Source organism: Erythrolamprus reginae, chromosome 6 (assembly GCF_031021105.1).
Source record: "Erythrolamprus reginae isolate rEryReg1 chromosome 6, rEryReg1.hap1, whole genome shotgun sequence".
Lineage (NCBI taxonomy): Eukaryota > Metazoa > Chordata > Lepidosauria > Squamata > Dipsadidae > Erythrolamprus > Erythrolamprus reginae.
The window spans coordinates 23,130,236-23,148,206 of NC_091955.1; the positions used below are offsets into that span (position 1 = coordinate 23,130,236).

At 38.3% G+C, this 17,971-nt stretch overlaps 1 pseudogene; it reads right to left on the bottom strand.

The window, feature by feature from the left end:
- Positions 1–821: 821 nt before the first annotated feature.
- LOC139168954 (polyamine deacetylase HDAC10-like) overlaps positions 822–17,971 on the bottom strand; it is a 17,413-nt pseudogene continuing 263 nt past the window's right edge.

Genomic DNA, 17,971 nt, shown 5'->3' on the forward strand with positions numbered 1-17,971 from the left:
GTCGTCTCTTTCCCGGAGCTCTCCCCCCAACCTCCTGCCGTAGCAGCTCCAGAACATCATCGCCTCCTCACAGGCAGGAGCCCATTTCAAAACAGTGCTGGAGCCAGAGGAACCGAGCCAGTCTTTCTCCATGGTCTTAGGCGACCCCTGTGAAATGGTTGTTTGACCCCCAAAGTTGAGAACCACTGTATTAAGGCTTTATAAAGCGGCACTACTATTTCACATGATCTTGATTCTATCCCTGTTAATCAACCTAAGATTATGTTACCTTTTTTAGCTCTGCCGCATATTCTTGGCTCATATTTAAGTGATTGTCTACTAGGATTATAGGATCTCTCTCTTAGTTACTGCTATTAAGCCATGTTTTACCTAATCTATACATGTATATTTGAGTTTTCTTGCCTAAGCATAAAAGTTATAATTTTTTCTTATTTTTCATTTTTTTAAGATAGGGCTCAGCAGTGTTCCCTCTAATTTTTTTGGGGGGGGACGGAAAAGTATAGTGTCTGAGCGGCAGTCCCTTTGGGACTGGGCAGCACAAAAATAATAAATAAATAAATAAACAAAAAAACAAAAAAACAAATAAATAAAAACCCCACCCTGTTTTGCCTCAGAGAATTTCAAAATAAAATACTGTACTGTGTGTCTGTAACAGTGAGCTCATAATAGGGCAACTCTATCAATATCAAAATGCCACTTAAATAGTTGAGCTAGTTTCAAACTAGATTTTGATTTTCTTTCTTTCTTCCTTACTCCCATTCTTTTTCTTTCTCTTTTCCTTCCTCTCTTTTTTCTATCTGTTTCTCTCTCTTCCTCTCTTCCTCTCTCTCTCCTTCCCTCTCACTCTTTCCCTCTTGGCTTCTGGACAGGTTTGGAAAACTCTGAGTTGATGATGATTTTTAAGTGAGCGATTGCTCACTGCTCAGCTTAGAGGGAACTATGGGGCTCAGTATTCAAACCAGTCAAGATCTATCTGGATCTTGAGCCTAGTGTTGTCTATTCCTGCCAGTCTATTGTCATCTACAAATTTGATGAGTTTCCCTTTTATTCACAAATTCATACAGTATTCATGCAATATTCATACATTTATACAATACATATAAAATTTTTATATATTTTTGCTGTAGAAAATTTTAAAAAGTCTTTATAGCAAAGCCAACAGCATTTCTGAAGATAACAGGCTGGAAGATAGTCTTCAATATAAAAATTATATAAACAGTTCAGAAACATTTTGTGCCCTTTTATTCATAAAGTATATCTTGTTCTGATCTTTTGTTTTGTTTTCTTGTGGAAGAAAAGAGATTCTTGAAATCAAGATTACTTTTCATCTTTGAAGTTCTTTGCTACACAAAATAAAAAGACAATGTAGTGTATCTTGTTCCTCTGGAGAATCTCTAATTCAAGTAATTCAAAACTCGGCAGTAAGATATTTCAATGTAATGAAGATTTACTTTTTGTTTTCATTCATCTCTGATTGATTACCTGAACATGAACACTGAAGCAATTTCCATTCCTGTTGAAATTGCGCTCTTAATTCTTTCATTCCTTCTACATTCTCCTGTAAATCTGGTGCAAAGTTCCCAAAGGTGGGTATAAAGTCACCTGTTAAGATGTTGGCTATATCCTGCATTATTTTTTCTTCAGTATCCTTTAAAAATAAAGTAGAACACTTGCGTAAACGTGTACTTATCTCAAAAAAAAAAGAAATAACATTTTATTGCTTGTAGTTTCATTTCTGAGAATTTGTACTCTATTGAATGGATGTATTGAATCATTGGACTAAGCCATAATAGAAGTTTGCTTGGTTTTGGTTTAGTGAATCGTATTACCAGACTTCTGCATTTGGTAAACTTGGGTTTATAGCTTGGCATATTCTCCAAATCCAAACAAATCGGATTTATTTGGTAAGACATAATGAAACACATCACGCTTAGTGCAATGCGGGAATATACAGTATCCAATAAGGAGTCAGTTATCTTAAATACTATAAATCGGGCTTCCTCAACTGGGAAGTGGAACTCCTGAGAAATCTCTCAGCGATTTGTGAGGTGGGACTTCTTACATAAGTGTCTATCTGTAGAGTCCCAATTGAGTTTTTTTCCCCCAAAAGGCAACTGTACTTCGTTTTTCCCTTGAAAATGTTTGTTTTATCATCCAAGAAGCTTCTCGCTTTCTATGAAGAAGCTTCCTAGATGAGAAGCAAAGATTTTGTATGCATACGTGTAATCAGGATAGGCCAGAGGTCTTCAAACTTGGCAACTTTAAGACTTATGGACTTCAACTCCCAGAATTCTCCAGCCAGCTGCTGGCTGGAGAATTCTGGGAGTTAAAGTCCGTAAGTCTTAAAGTTGCCAAGTTTGATGACCCCTGGGCTAGAGCAATGAAACAGAAGCACTATCAAAATCTTGCTCAGTTTCCCCTACTTTCTTTATCTGGGTAGGATAGTTACAAGTTTTCCCAAAGTGGAATGGACTTTGACAATGGTGTCTTGTCAAAAATTGCTCCGACTTTTGTTCCTTGCTTTGCCTGCACCAGCTAGGTCTCACAATGGAAAGCTGTAATGTTGTAAAGTTTGATAACCCCTGGTGATAAATATATTAAAATTGAATTATTAATAAGAAGCTTCATATTTGTTTTCCGCTAAATTCTAATCACAATGAAATCATTCATTGTATTTGGGACGGATGTTGTTTCACATACTGGTATGTTCATGATCCAGGCACAGGAACATAGATAAACAGAGAAGCAAAGCTGAGCAATTCTTCAGGTTGAATCTCAAAAACGTGTTTGGAACACAGACACAAACTATTGTCTGAACCACTTTAAAGAAAACACATCTTTTCTTTGAATTTTTCAGTTACCTTTCACTCCGTTAGAACCAAAATTGAAATGCCACAGCACTTTACTAAATTTTTTGTGTATTTGCTTTAGGAAAACAAGAGAATCTGAAACTATAGATGGTTTTAGAAGGAATTAATGGATCCTTTATTCTAAAAAAACAAGCTATTTTGTTGCAAAACCACTTACCTGTATCACAGCGAGAATCTGAGATTCTGCTAATCCTTGTAGTAAGCTAATAAGCAAGGAAATTCTATTTTTGCCAAGGTTCTGGTTTGGTCCAATAATTACAATGGTTAAATTAGGCTGATAGCTGTATGCAACTGGAAGAATAAATCCAAAGGTAGCAGAGAAGAAGTTGTTGGTTTTAGGATCCTTGCAAAAATGAACAAAAAATCAAAATATTTAAGTTTTATTTGGTAACAAATGTTGGCATATTAAAATTATCCAAAACTAAATTTCTTAATTTCTCAATATAGAAACTATATTTACACATTACTTATGTAAAGGGATAAAAAAACAAACAGATCTATTGAGCCATGACACTAACATGCAATTCTTTCCAGCCCAAGCATATGAATGCTCAGAATCTTGATGTTTACTTTCCTCTATGTGGAGTGATGTATTGATGGGAAGCTGTTCACATTCTGCTGACTGTGATTTCACCAAAAGAGGTGTTTGGAAATTTTTTTCGGGGGGGGGGGGATTGGGAGGGGATTTAGCTTACTGCTTTAAACACTGGAGGCTTCCTAGATTCAAGTTATGTGCATTCATATTGTAAAAATTCCCCCAAAATTATGCTGCTGAAATTTGGCCATTTTGCTGCTGAATTTCATTAGTAAAGACTTGGAAGTGGGTTTTTTTAAAATTTGTTCTGGTCTCTGGTCTCTGACTGTAATAAACAGTATAGGTTGAATGAATGAACAAACTGTTGCTCCTGCAACCCAGAGTGATCAAATAAATTAATTCTTTATGTGTGATTAATATAATCAGACTTACCTGATTCAGATGTCGTTTTAAAAAACTTTCATATTTTTCACCTTTTTGCCCCCAAAAAAGAGGTTGGAAATGTCAGTGTGTCGTATACACCGAATACAGCCATTTTTGGCCTCCCGAAGCCCCGTTTGCTAAAAATGGGCCTGTTTTTCCGCAAAAGTGGGCTGTGCAGAGGGTTTGGGAAGCCTGCAGAATGCTCCTAGGGGGTGGAGAAAGGCAAAAGCACCCATTTTTGCAAAAGGAATGGGTGAAAATGGGCCATTTTTTTGCAAAAAATTGAGTTTTTGCCTTCCCCCACACCCTAAGTGCACAAACCCTCTGCATGCCTTGTTTTTGCAAGAAAGGGTGAAAAATGGGCCTTTTTGCAAAAACAGGTGTTTTTGCCTTCTAATTACCCCATCTAGCATGACTGGAGAAGGAATTCTGGGAGCTGAAGTCCACAAGTCTTAAAGCTGTCAAATTTGAAGTTTGTAAAAAATGTACATGGTTGTAAAAAGTGTACATGGTTGTAAAAAAATATTCTGCTACACTGGTATTTTATTAAATAATATATTACTACACCATTTGGTTCAGAATACTTTTTTCCTTGTTTTCCTCCTCTAAAATCTAGGTATGTCTTATGCTCTGGTGCGTCTTATATGCCAAAAAAGTGGAAGTCAGTTGTGGGAAAAACCATCTATTTTACAATTGTGACTTTCCTCAGTCCTTTCTAATTCATGTAGGGGAGGCAAGGGTTAATGATTGTGCTAAAGTTTCTAAGTTTCTAAAAACGTTGTGCCAATTTCTTCCAGGTAGCAGTTCTTCAATTTTTCCCAGATATATTTATAGCATTTGCTATAACCCTGATTGATTGGTTGTAAAATTTATGGCCCACCTATATGCCGCCCCGAGTCTTCGGAGAGGGGCGGCATACAAATCTAAGTAATAAATAAATAAATAAATAAACTTTAGCATGACTCTAGGTAGCAATCTGTACATTTCCAGCAGGCAGAATTCTCAGTTGGATGACAATATTCAAATATTTGCATGCCATCCACATTCTAAGATCAGTGAAAATTGCTGAATATATAGTTCAACTCAAAATTTATATCCTTGCATTCTCACTAAATCATACTTGGGTGATTAAAAAAAATACAATAAACTTACTTCTTTCCAGTTGAGAGAGACATTGTGTTTGGTGTTAACTTGTTCAGAACGTTTACGACAGATATTGATCAAGAGGACTTTGCTGTAAAATATTTTTAAAAATAGGTCCTATAAATATTATCTCTCTAAAATAGTTGCCACCCTGGTAATAATAAAGCAAATACATATATCCAGGAAATATACAAGTAAAGAACTGTTATAATCAAATGCATGTTTTAGATGTAAAATTATTCCAATAAAAAAATTCAAAGTTCCATTTTTTTCTTACAAAGCCCCACTGACCTTAGCAAAATTTCATGTTTGGAACCAACTGCACAATTATAAATAAACTGGTTGAAATATTGATACTTACTCATCATCCAACTCAATTTTCATGTCCATGTCACCAACAAATACACACAGGACTCTGCACAACAAAATATTTCAAGATCTGTTATGTATATATATAATAATTATTTCTTTATCTTTACCTTTATTATTTTTTATAAATAACTGAATATGGCAAATTTACCAAATACATCTTCCTCTTTCTTTTTCTTGCAATAACAATCCTGTGAGATATGCTGGACTGAAAGAGACTGACCTGTGATTAGACTAGCCTGTTACCAGTAGTGAAAACTTTATGATAAATAGCTTAGTCTATGTAAGGTAATCTGATATAATGGACTACATAAAAGAAAACTGGCCTAGTTGACAGTCCAGCAAAATTAACCATATATAGTCAACTACCATTGTAATTGCACTATAAATAACAACTTCTGAGAATTCACTGAAGGAACTGGTAATCTAAACCTATAAATTAAGAGCTCTTTTATAATTCTATATGTATAATTCTGACAATATGGTAACTACAAAATTTAAGGATTATAGCATATATGGCAAATGTTTCCTAATACATAAATTAATATTATGCATCATGAACAAAGTCTAATTTATTTCTAGCAAAGTAATATAGACTGCTCAAAAAATAAAGGGAGCACTTAGAAAACATAATATAATTTCAAGTAAATCAAACTTCTGTGAAATCCAATTGTCCACTTAGGAAGCAACACTGATTTCTAATCCATTTCACATACTGTTGTGAAAATGGAATAGTTGTGCAAATGAAATATTAAATGAGCATATTTCATTCATTCAGATCTAGGATGTGTTTTTTGAGTGTTCCCTTTATTTTTTTGAGCAGCATATTTTGTATTAATTCAGTAGCAACAAATCTCTGTTTTTCACCACAGCACACCCATCAGCTAGGTATACCTACTTATTCCTTTTCTACCATAACTATGTAGTCTTTGTATCATTGTTATCATGTAAAATACATTAATAGTATTCTTAAAATGGATCAAATTGCATATAGTGCAATTATGAACAAGTCATTCAGAAGTACATCCCATTGGGTTAAATAGTTTATTCATATAGAAATGAGTACTGTTCATTTTGCATATAAAGTGCATATGTATACAAATAGTCCAGGTTATGACAGATGCATTTCTTTTCAAAATCTGTCAAGAATTTTCCCAGGTCCCTAAATAATAGACAATGTTAAGAACTGAAAGCATTAGCCAAAAATGGTTCAACGTTTAGAATCTGAAAAGGTATTGATAAAAGAGAATATCTGTAGCTCTGTGGCAGGGTTCATATTGCGACATGCCCTCCTGCGAATTCACTTCCACGCATGCTCAGAAAGTGGTCTCAACCCGAAACACAGCTGAGGAACTTTATTAGTATTAACCTGGGGGGCGGTCAGGAGGTGTTTTTTTTCAAATCAGAGGATGAGAAGCCATCATACAGTGAAAAAAAGAATCACCAAAAATTCTGAAAAAAGATGAGGGCACAGACGCCATCTTCACGTCTCCAGCGGGTCGCTAATGGCTCGGATGATCTGGCCCGAACTGGGAGGAACCCACCCCTCCTCTTTGGGTTCCCTGGTGCTCTCTGAGTTTGGTGGTTTTCTTGGAGAGGTTTCATTGGCAAACTAGCTAAAATCTATTTGGTAATGAAAAGTCTGCAAGAAAACCACTACGTTTATTTATTTATTTACTTATTCAGGTTTTTTATGCCACCCTTCTCCTTAGACTCAGGGCGGCTTGCAACATGTTAGCAATAGCACTTTTTAACAGAGCCAGCATATTGCCCACACAGTCCGGATCCTCATTTTACCCACCTCGGAAGGATGGAAGGCTGAGTCAACCTTGAGCCGGTGATGAGATTTGAACCGCTGACCTTCAGATCTACAGTCAGCTTCAGTGGCCTGCAGTGCAACACTCCACCTGCTGTGCCACCCCGGCTCTATAGTTCAGAGAACACCAAAGATCCCACTGAAAAAACTATGCTTGGTTACAAAAGACGGTTAATTAAAGTTAGTATGACTCCTAAAAATATTAATCCTTTTTTTCAGGATCATGTAGATGGTTAAAAAAAATCAACTGTTTCAATGAACAATAAAGAGGTGTGCTTTCTGTGACATTCAAAGTGTGTCTTTGAATCATTTTTGAATAATAATTTAGTACATTGTCCTTTTAAGTACAAAACTGTGCAAGAAAGTATTAGGCACAACATTCTTATACCTACTTTGGTACCTTCCAGTTTCTACAATGTGCTATCGCAATGGCAGAAGAAAGTGAAGGTGTAGATGAAATTGCAACATGATAATAATTAAAATGTTACTATTTTATGTAATATTACTTACAGTCAAGCTTATATTATTATTATTATTATTATTATTATTATTATATTATTATTATTATTATCATCATTATTATTATTATTAAAATTTGTATGCCGCCTCTCTCCGTAGACTCAGGGTGGCTCACAGCAGTAATAGAACACAATGTAGAATACAAATCTAATATTTAAAACTAAAAACCCATAATTTACAAAACATATACACAACATACCATACATAAACTATATACGCCTGGGAAGATATTTCAGTTCCCCCATGCCTGACGGCAGAGGTGGGTTTTAAGAAGTTTATGAAAGGCAAGGAGGGTGGGGGCAATCCTAATCTCCAGTGGGAGCTGGTTCCAGAGGGTCTGGGCCGCCACAGAGAAGGCTCTTCCCCTGGGTCCCGCCAGCCGACATTGTTTAGTCGACGGGACCAGGAGAAGGCCAACTCTGTGGACCTAACTGGTCGCTGGGATTCGTGCGGCAGATCTGTATTGCATATGAATGTCTAGATTGGTATAGTTATAAGAACAAATAAAGTCTCTGCAAATACTGTAAAATTAATATCAAAACAAAATACTTGGACATTTAAAAGAATATACGTTATCAAGTCTGGATATGTTCCTATTCTGCCACAAAAGGAATTATTGTGCCCATTATTACATCTAGAGAAGGATATTGATTTGAGGGCTACCAGCAAACACCAGTGTCTGATGACATATTTCCCTAAATTAAACAGTCAGTTAAATCTTAGTAATGCACCAAATAGGATGTGTAGTCTATTTACAGTATACATTCGTGTTCTGATTTCAATCAATATCAACAGATCATGTGGACCCCTTTCAATCTGGTTTCAGGCCTAACTACAGCTTTGGTTGCGCTGACGGATGATCTCTGGTGAGCCGAAGATAGGGGTCATTCCTCAATCTTGGTCCTACTTGACCTCTCAGCTGCTTTCAATACCATTTACTATGGCATCCTTCTGGGATGATTAAGAGATTTAGGGTTAGGAGGCACCGTGTTATGGTGGTTCTCCTCCTATCTCTCTGGTCGATCTCAGTCAGTGTTAGTAGGAGGACAGAGATTGACCTCTAGACCCCTCGTCTGTGGGGTGCCTCAGGGCTCGGTCGTCTCCCCCCTCCTATTTTATATCTACATGAAACCACTGGGTGAGGTCATCTGATGATTTGGGTGATGTATCAGCAATATGCGGATAATGCCCAGTTATATACCTCCACCTCGTGTCAATTCAGTAAAGCAGTGGATGTGATGTTCCAGTGCCTTGAGGCTGTGAGGATGGGAGTTAACAGGCTCAGACTCAACCCAGACAAGACCGAATGGCTGTGAATATTGCCTCCTGAAAACTATGTCAACTGTCCATCCTTGGCTCTTGGGTGGGGGAGAAGTTGTCCCACTCAGAAAGGATTTGAAATTTGAGTGTCCTCCTAGATTCACAGCTAAAATTAGATCAACATTTGACAGCTGTAGTTAGAGAGACCTTTGCACAAGTGCGTCTTATGCACCAACTATGACCCTACTTGGATCGAGAGGCACTCCTCAGTCAATCATGCCCTTGTTGCCTCCTGATTAGATTATTGCAACACATTCTACATGGGGCTGCCCTCGAAGATTGCTCAGAGATTACAACTGATCCAGAATGCAGCAACGTGAGCTGTCGTGGGTACACCTCGTACACCCACATTACACCAATTCTCCACAGGTTGCACTGGTTCCATATTGGTCTACAGGTGCAATTCAAGGTGTTGGTCATTATCTTTAAAGCCCTATATGGCGTAGGGCCAGGTTATCTTTGAGACCGCCTCTGCCACTCAACTCCCAGTGACCGATGAGATCCCACAGGGTTGGTGTCCTCCAGGTCCCGTCAGCTAAACAGTGTTGACTGGTGGGCCGACGAGGGTCTTCTCTGTGGCTGCCCTGGATCTCTGGAACCAGTTACCTCCAGAGGTCAGGACTGCCCTTCACCCTATTGGCCTTTCAAAAAGCTATTAAGGCCTGGCTTTTGCGGCAGGCCTGGGGCTGTTGATCTCGTGGCTGTAATCGGTGAGATCCAGCCATGGTTTTAAATTGGTTTAATGTTTTGGATATTTTAAATATTTTATTCTGCTGTTAAGCTGCCTGGAGTCCTTTGGGAGTTAGGTGGCATATAATTTAATAAAGGGAAGGAAGGAAGGAAGGAAGGAAGGAAGGAAGGAAGGAAGGAAGGAAGGAAGGAAGGAAGGAAGGAAGAAAGAAAGAAAGAAAGAAAGAAAGAAAATATTTTGATATGGAGCAAATAGAAAGAAACTTAGGTTTCCCCAAGTATAAAAAGAAGGACTCCAATTCTAAAAACCATGTTGCTAGCACAAAGAAATTTGATTAACTAATTAGCTAAAAACTAATAACTTGGCAGTACCTCTCTACTATTCATTTGTGCATATTAGATGTGCAGATAATTATTGTCATTTAATTTACAAAGGTACAGTGGTACTTCTACCTAAGAATGCCTCTACTTACAAACTTTTGCCTCTTCTCAAGAACCATTTTCCACTTACAAACCCGAGCCTCCGAAACTGTAATCGGAAAAGGCAGGCAGAAGCCTCTGTGAGGCCTCTGCAGGAATCTCCTGGGAGGAAATGGGGCCAGAAAAGGTGGGGAGGAGCCTCCATGGGCCCTCTCTAGCAATCTCCTGGGAGGAAACAGGGACTCCACCCTCCCTGTGGTTTCCCCAATCGCACACATGATTTGCTTTTACATTGATTCCTATGGGCAAAATTGCTTCTTATTACAAACTTTTCTACTTATGAACCTGGTCATGGAGAGTAGAGGTACCCACTGTATTAGAATAGACTTAGGTGGCTTGAAGTTGTTTTAACTTTTATCCTAGCAAAGATTATGCATGAATAAACGGTCTACTTTGGAATGGAGATGGACTACATCCCATCTAGGCCTTTTCAAACTCTTACATGAGTTTTGTATACAAGTCATAATGCCAGAGGTATACAGTAACGGGAAGGTCGAGGCAAATAATGAAATACATATCATGATGTGACAATTATTATTTAAATATTTTATATAATATTTTTATAAAGTTATTAAGTGAGTTCCATGCATCAACTATTGGGTTACTAAAGTCGTATTTCCTGCAGTCGAGTTTAGAGTGGTTTACTTTAAGTTTGTATCTGTTGTGTGCTCATGTGTTGTTGTAGTTGAAGCTGAAGTAGTCATTGATATCTTGTTTCCCCCCCCCCCCCAAATCAATCAAGTTACTTTTTTTTAAAAACAGCATAACTGAGAATCTCTGACCTTCCTGCCAATCAGCTTGAAGCTCTGTTGGGAGAATTGGCACTAGACTTATGGTTGGGGGTCACCACAACATGAGGAACTGTATTAAGGGGTCATGGCATTAGAAAGGTTGAGAACCACTGATGTAATACAACTAATGAAGCTTCCAGGATAGGAAGCAAAGGGTCTTGTTTTTCCTTCAAAAATAAAAACCACTTTTGATATACCGTAACCATAGTTCCCTCTAAGCTGAGCAGTGAGCAATCGCTCACTTAAAAATCATCATCAACTCAGAGTTTTCCAAACCTGCCCAGAAGCCGAGAGGGAAAGAGAGAGAGAGAAAGAGAGGAAGAGAGAGAAACAGATAGAAAAAAGAGAGGAAGGAAAAGAGAAAGAAAAAGAATGGGAGTAAGGAAGAGAGAAAGAAAATCAAAATCTAGTTTGAAACTAGCTCAACTATTTAAGTAGCATTTTGATATTGATAGAGTTGCCCTATTATGAGCTCACTGTTATAGACACACAGTACAGTATTTTATTTTGAAATTCTCTGAGGCAAAACAGGGTGGGTTTTTTATTTATTTGTTTGTTTGTTTGTTTGTTTGTTTGTTTGCTTGCTTGCTTGTTTATTTATTTATTTCTGTGCCGCCCAGTCCCAAAGGGACTGCCGCTCAGACACTATACTTTTCCGCCCACCCCCCCAAAAAATTAGAGGGAACACTGACCGTAACTATAACTTGGATATCTGAGAATCTTCATAGACAATTTAGGGCATAGCTTCAGTTTAAGAACAACTTCCCTTTAGGAATGGCTGTGAGGTTATAAAATATAATCCTCCTCAACTAGAAAAAAATATGCCATTTTGAATCAACCCAGCTTTCCAAATGATTAACATTACCTCCTTTTTAATGATTTTGTTAAGGACAGCCAGCATGTTCAGGAGTGAGTTTAGAGCTTCTTCTTTCATATTTTTCACATCAAATGCACTGTGAAATACATATATTTGAATGATGGTTATACACCAGAACATTCGGAACAACTGTAGTGCTTGAACAACATGCTGAGTTAAGAATTTATTACTTCTTAATGGACATATAAATGTTGCCCACATTATAAATTACTCTGCGTATTGTACACTAAAAGTGTTGTCTCTATTATTCAGGAGGAATCTTATGTTAACTACAACATTAATTAACCCCAGCAATTTCTTCTTGAGACATATAAAAACCCAGCTGCTGTGGCCTAGAGGTGGAGCTCTTGCCTCACAATCAGGAGGTTGTGAGTTAAATCCTAAATGGAGGCAGATAAAGGGTCTCCGGCTTGGGCAGGGGGTTGGACTAGGTCAGGGGTTGGCAAAGTTGGCTCTTCTATGACATGTGGACTTCAACTCCCAGAATTCCTTGAGCTAGCATGATTGGATCAGAAATTCTGGGAGTTGAAGTCCACATGTCATAGAAGAGCCAACTTTGCCTACCTCTGGACTAAACGACCTGCAAGGCCCCTTCCAACTGTGTTAATCTGTTAATTTAAATATAGAAGGACTTTTGTATTCCGGATTAAACAGATTATCACTCTGGGGAGGGTGGGTTGTCATCAGGTTTTTTAAATATGGGGAATTTTTAAATGTTATAAAGTGCCTGGAAACACCTCTGTGTGAGTTTGGCTGCCTTATAATTTTGCAAAATAAACAAATAATCATAGGCCACTTCTACTTGATGTTCTACAGGTAATCCTTGACTTACTACCACTATGGGGCCCGAAATTATGTCTCTGAGGGGAAACATTTGTTGAGTTTTGTCTCATTTTGCAATCTTTCTTCCCACAGTTGTTAAGAGAATAATTGCAGTTGTTCAGTTAACAATACTGTTGTTAAGTGAATCTGGCTTCCCCATTGACTTTGCTTGTCAGAAAGTCACAAAAACTGATTACAGGATCTCAGGACACTGTCATAAAGATGAACCAGTTGTCAAGCTTCTAAATTTTGATCACATGATCATGGGGATGCTGCAAGTGTGAGAAATGGTCACAACTCACTTATTTTTCGGTGCCATTGTAACTTTGAGCAGTCACTAAATGAACTGTTGTAAGTAAAGGACTTCCTGTACTTTACACTGGCAAGCTTTTGCCACCAATCCTTCTAACTGGAGAGGCTGAACTTTGTTTTTCATTGAAAGCTGAATATTAAAGATTTGGTTGTATCATGACAGACCCTGTTTTGAGCTGATGAACAGTATGGCTAACCTGAGAGTAGTTTTGAACTCTTTCCCATCCAGGCCCTTCGGAATGTGAACAGTTGGCGGGAGCAGGTGTGCACCACACTCATTTACAGCAGCTGCTGTTCTAATAGAAGGTTTCAAAGACAAAATGCTTTTCATATGCGTCTCCAAAAACCTATCTGTTTTGATGACTTCATTGACATCTCCCTTTCCAACTTCTTCAGGACTTAGGAGTTCCACATTGGTTTGTGTAAGCTCAGCTTTCTCTGCTCCACAGGGTATAATACCGAGGTCTTGCACTGGAGTTACACCTGGAAATGACAACAGAACACAGCCCGTCTCCACAGTGAAGACAAATTATGCTTGTTTTCCTCAAACCAGTGGCCTTCAGATCTGTTGGGATTACAAGCCTCAAAATCCAATTTATGGAAAGTTGATTCTGCTAGTTATACTTGGGGATTGGGTATTGCCACATTTTCAAATACTGTATCTGTTCAGATTTCTGGGGGAAACAACACATTTAGCTCAGAAATTATTCGTTTAGTTCAAAATTTTAACATTATTGTTTTTTAGTAGAAAATGGGCAGTTTTTACATTTTTGTTGCCTAGTATATAATATGGAATAATCCCCTTATTGTTGGAGCTATGTAAAAGTCAGATAGATGGGTTGCGCCTACTTTGAAAATGTGTTGGTAGAAATGTTTCAAGTTAGAGGGATCACAGTACTTGATTAAAGCAGCTGGGATTTTCCCAACTGCTACAAGAAAGATGATGTAGTTCCATTAATGCAGGAGGGTCAAACTCACGTAGTCACAGCAGTGTCACTAGACCAATAGGGACTTTTTCCCCCTTTGTAAACTGAGCGCTGGCATGGCCAGAGTGTAATACATCTTGTGGGCCGGAAGTTTGATAGCCCTGCATTAATGAATCAAAGCATCATGTCCTTGTTGTAACTCCCTGTGCTTATTCTCCCACATTCTGAAAAAACACTTCTTTGGTTGATATTTTTAAGTATACAGTACACTCTTTAAGTATATATTTAATATGCAGCATATTTTTAAATACACCCATACTCTTTTAAATTAATTCAATTCCAGTTATTTCAACTACATATACTGTTGTAATTATTCAAGCTAAATTTAACACTGACATCCTTTATATGGTCAATCTTTCATTTGACAATTCAGAAAGAAGAAGAAAGAACTTTAGGGCAAGTTAGAAACATAGAAACATAGAAGACTGACGGCAGAAAAAGACCCCATGGTCCATCTAATCTGCCCTTATACTATTTCCTGTATTTTATCTTACAATGGATATATGTTTATCCCAGGCATGTTTAAATTCAGTTACTGTGGATTTACCAACCACGTCTGCTGGAAGTTTGTTCTAAGGATCTACTACTCTTTCAGTGAAATAATAATTTCTCACGTTGCTTTTGATCTTTCCCCCAACTAACTTCAGATTGTGTCCCCTTGTTCTTGTGTTCACTTTCCTATTAAAAACACTTCCCTCCCGAACCTTATTTAACCCTTTAACATATTAAATGTTTCGATCATGTCCCCCCTTTTCCTTCTGTCCTCCAGACTATACAGATTGAGTTCATTAAGTCTTTCCTGATAGGTTTTATGCTTAAGACCTTCCACCATTCTTGTAGCCCGTCTTTGGACCCGTTCAATTTTGTCAATAACTTTTTGTAGGTGAGGTCTCCAGAACTGAACACAGTACTCCAAATGTGGTCTCACCAGCGCTCTATAAGGGGATCACGATCTCCCTCTTCCTGCTTGTTATACCTCTAGCTATGCAGCCAAGCATCCTACTTGCTTTTCCTACCGCCCAACCACACCGCTCACCCATTTTGAGACTATCAGAAATCACTACCCCTAAATCCTTCTCTTCTGAAGTTTTTGCTAACACAGAACTGCCAATGCAATACTCAGATTGAGGATTCCTTTTCCCCAAGTAAAGTTGTTAATTTATATTGACTAAATTAATTTAGTCAATATATTGTCAATTTATGTGAATTTACCTAGCAATGTTAAAATCTAGCCAATCTAGTTTCTACCGTAATATTCCTTCTAAATTGAAATAGGAATTTGATAACTTATTCTACTTAAGCATCTGGTTTAAACTTGATGAGTGAGATTTCTGTGAATTAAGAAAAGGATAGATAGTAAACTAAATCCAGAAATGTTTTAATACTTTCCATAATCTGCAGCAATATATATGAATATTTTTCCATCTAGCTAGCTGATGAGGCCAAAAGAAGGCCGAAATAAATCTATCCTAGTCTCCCTTAATTTTCAAATTTCAGCAAAAACATGTGACACACACACACATATATATATATACAGTATATGGGAATTTCTGCCATTACCTTCATATGTCAAACACTTCCAATATGGTTTATGTGCAGCTCTCACATTCTCAATTGATTCCCTTGCACTAAAAAATATCAAATGGGATGCATAATTAGGTCCCACAGAGTGGGCCTTCTCCGGGTCCCGTCAACTAAACAATGTCGGTTGGCGGGCCCCAGGGGAAGAGCCTTCTCTGTGGCGGCCCCGGCCCTCTGGAACCAACTCCCCCCAGAGATTAGAACTGCCCCTACTCTTCCTGCCTTCCGTAAACTCCTTAAAACCCACCTTTGCCGTCAGGCATGGGGGAACTGAAACATCTCCCCCTGGGCACGTTTAATTTATGCATGGTATGTCTGTGTGTGTGACTGTTAGCATACGGGGTTTTTTAAATATTTAAATATTTTAAATTGTCTGATTGCTTATGATTTGTTTTTACATGTTGTGAGCCGCCCCGAGTCTTCGGAGAGGGGCGGCATACAAATCTAAGTAATAAATAAATAATAAATATTCTTTGAGTATATATTTTATTTATTTTATTTATTATTTATTATTTAGATTTGTATGCCGCCCCTCTCCGCAGACCTCTATATTTTTAAATATAATAATCTGTATAAGTGTTATTTGCAATGATACATGGCAGAAAAACCTGAGGCTATGGTATCTAAAATAAACTTAAAATTATGAAAGCAAAATAAAGTACATATATCAATATTCACTATCTCATCTGGTTGAATATGATATTTTTCTACCATTCTTTGTAATTCCCAAGATTTTATAATATGTAGACACTTCAAAAATAAATCTACCTCTTTTGTTGAAAAAAAAATATTTCATATAAGACCGTGATGGTGAACCTATGGCGCGGGGAGCCATATCTGAGGGCACACCAGACTTTGCTAGGTTTCAGCTCCAGAGCGCATGCGCCCGCTGGTCAGCTGATTTTTGGTCTTAGGAGAGGTAGTTTCGCCCTCCTGGCTTCAGGAAAGCTTCGCTGAAACCCGGGAAACAAAAAACAAAAAGAAGGGGAGGGGGCGAGGAGGGCTCTGTGAGGGAGGGGGAGCGCTGAAACTAAATTGCCACCTTTTTTCAGCTGCAGCTAAAAAGCGGGGTTAAAAAGAAGGGGAGGGGGCGAGGAGGGCTCTGTGAGGGAGGGGGAGCGTTGAAGCTAAATTGCCACCTTTTTTCAGCTGCAGCCAAAAAGGGGGTTAAAAAGAAGGGGAGGGGCCCTGGGGAGGGCGAAAACAGCTTCCCCCCCCCAGGCCCTCTGGAGATCAGAAACGGCCTGTTTCCCAACTTCTGGTAGGCCCAATAAGCTCATGTTTCACCCTCCCCAGGCTCCAAAGGCTTCCCCAGAGCCGGAGGGTGGGTAAAAACACACTCCTCCATCCCCCCAGAGGCTCTCTGGAAGCCAAAAATACCCTCCTAGAGCCTCCTGGCCAACACACACATGCATGCTGGAGCTGGGCTAGGGCAAGAGCTCACCTGCCAGCAGATATGGCTCCACGTGTCACCTATGGCACCCGTGCCATAGGATCGCCACCCCGGCCAAAACTTTATGTCATTTATCAAGAGAGTGAAAGTCAGTAGAAATTCCCATTCTTTAGAGCAACATTTCTATATGAGCTTCTGTCTTGGTCACCCAAATTTTAAAGCACGCCAGTTGGGGAATACTGGAAAATGAAGCAACAAATCTTCAAGCTGTCAAGATTGAGAAACACTGGTTTGAAGTTATGGTGGCCCATATGAAATCTTCAAATTAAAATAAATATATAACCTATCCATGTCATAATTGTATACCATTGTTCAACAGATTCCTCACTGAGCAATGATTTTTTGGATGGAACAATACAACACAGTTTATAGGCCAAGCACCAAAAGAACAGGTACACGAAATGTACATCCAATCTCTCCTCTCTAAAAACTTCACGGATGTGTCTGCTACAAGTCAACCTACATAAAACGGTTAGAAGGTGCATTTAAATGCAGGGCTTGGATAGACAGTAAAACCTAATTGTATGCTGGACTTTGCACTTTTGCCAATAGAGGAATCCTATGTACAGACATGCACACAGAGAAATTTTAAAAAGTTCAGATGGTAGTTTCAATTGTATGATCACCATTTTGGCTTTTTTCTTTTTTGACAATCCCTTAATGGAAATAATTTTGTAAGATTGTCCCATCCACAGTCTTCTTTAGAACTGGCCTTTTGCCAATGCAGTTCTATCTTTTTAGTTATTACATGCCTACAGACATGAACATTGTCATACATGTACCTCAAACATGGCATCATTTCACCAGACAAAGGAGGTAAAGGATCTCCAAGCAAAGCTTTTAGAGTCATGCAGACTGATTCAGAGAGTGACCGTAAGTGATATCCACCCTAAATAAAAACAGATACAAAATATAAAGGAGCATACAAAATTCCAAGCAAAGATTGTAAGCAAACAACATCATCTGCGTGTTAAATTACAAGAA